Raw genomic sequence first — 2266 nt, forward strand, 5'->3', positions numbered from 1 at the left:
AAATGTCAATTGTAAATTTCATTTCGGGACTTTCCCCATAGTTCAGTCAGTATCAAGCGTCTTTGTCAGTGGTCCGTGTCAAGCAAATTGGGAGATTGTCTACTTTTTTTTATTTGAAAACTTCTTCAGTTGTTTTGGGAATCACAATAAGTTCATTATCAATCATCATCATATCGATAATTTATCGATCATGAATAGAACTTTAGGGAAATATCTTATTATCCAGGTAATTTAATATCAAGAACAGGTGAGCGAGTTATCTTCCTTTTTCTGTCACCAGATGAAAATTAAGTAATTAGCAAGTTTTAAATTATTGATGTGAATTTGAACAATAATTCATGTTAAGAAAGCTTGCCCATGCATAATAAATCATATTTTTATTTTTAAATAACTTTTTTCAACCTTTTATCAGGTAGCAGCTAGTGTACACCAGTTTAATGCCCTGGAGTTTCTGAAAATTAAGTGGCAAATTATCTCTTACTCTTATATATTTGCTTTGTTATTTGTTAGCTTTGTTTATCACTCTTTGAATAGCCAGCTGAGTCAGTTTGAGGCAGGATCTCCTTGTAGTAGTTAATGACTACCTCTGAGCAAAATGCAGGAGACTGTCTGTCCACATGCCATCCAGGAAATGGAGCTTATCAAGCAAAATAAATAATATTTTCTTTTCAAATTATTGAGTTAAACTTCTTGTAAGGTAGCAGTGTAGACCAGTTTGCCCAGATTCTGAAAAATAAGTAGCATCTTTAAGTCTGAGGCTGGGTCTCCTTGTAGTAGTTGGTGACTACCTGACTGAACAACATACAAGAGGCCCAATGTATGCCATCCTGAACAAAAAGGGTAAAGTGGTCTTGTCCAAAGACATAACCATGACAGCACATACCGGCCTGATTGTCAGCTTCCCTTTTCTTCTGCAGGATAACTGTTCAAACTATACTTCTTCTATATATATAATACTAATATACTTGGTGTATTTGGTTTAACGTCCTATTAACAGCTAAGTTCATTTAAGGACGTGTCAGGTTTAGAGGTGGGGGAAAGCCGGAGTACCAGGAGAAACACTACCGGCCTACGGTCAGTACCATGGCCAGTTAACTTCCCACGTAGGTTTCGAACTAGCAACCCAGAGGTGGATGGCTAGTGATATTAAGTGTCATGACACCTTAACCACTCGGCCACCGCGGCCCCATAATAATAAATAATTAATAAACTATCTTACAGCGGCAATAGTACCAAAGAAGTGAAAATTGTGGAAAATTTGTTTCTTAATATCTAAATGGCTTGAAATTGAGAGAGTAGTTGTAAAAGATGTGAAAATTAAAAAATGGTGTTATCCCAATATCAAAATAGTTTGATAATGCAAAGTATCAAAAACATTTTAATGATTTTTTTTAAAGTAGAACATAGAGGGTAATTACTTGCGGTCTAAGGCCTGCATTTTCAGTGTACCTGTTGAAAACTTTTTAATTTTTATTTGTCACAGTTGCAATTGTAACAGATGTGAAAATAAAAGAAATGGTGTTATCCCAATATCAAAATAGTTTGATATTGAGAGAATAGTTCTACAATATGCAATTAAAACCAGATTTTATGTAAAGTTTCAAAATCCTGAATTTGTTTCTTCAGTAGAATATAGAGGGAAATTAACTTCAGTCTTTGGCCAACAATTTGTAACACCCTTTCTAATGTAAATGTTTGCATATGTTGGTGTTGGCCTAAAAAACAAGTGCAATCAATGATTGCGAAAGCTCACCGGTGGCAGCAATCACAATATTTTTATGTATGTATAAGCATGTCATTTTGAAATTGTATGTCACATAACATCGCACCTAGACCTCTAATGGATGTATAAACCAAATAAGAAGGGTGTGGACTTCCAAGCTTTTCAAAACTAACCCCCAAAATCTTTAAAGGGAGTTTTTATGTCAAAAAAAGTAAGTCCACTAAATAGTAAAATGCCAATTTTTTCCTCTATGATTTGCCACAGCATCACACCTGGATCTTTAATGAATGTATAAACCAATTAGAAGGGTGATAGGTGTATACTTTTTGACTTACCCCAAACAAATTTAAAGTGAGTTTTGGTGCAAAAAAAAGTAAAGTCCACATAATGGTAAAATGCGAAAAAATCACATTTTTTTTCTGCATGATATTGCCATAACATCATTCCTAGACCCCTAATGAATGCATAAACCAAATTAGAAGGACCTGAGGTGTACGCTTTTGGACTTACAAGCTTTCCAAAAACTTACTCCAAAAACTTTAA

The sequence above is a fragment of the Pecten maximus genome, chromosome 18 (assembly GCF_902652985.1).
Source record: "Pecten maximus chromosome 18, xPecMax1.1, whole genome shotgun sequence".
Classification (NCBI taxonomy): domain Eukaryota; kingdom Metazoa; phylum Mollusca; class Bivalvia; order Pectinida; family Pectinidae; genus Pecten; species Pecten maximus.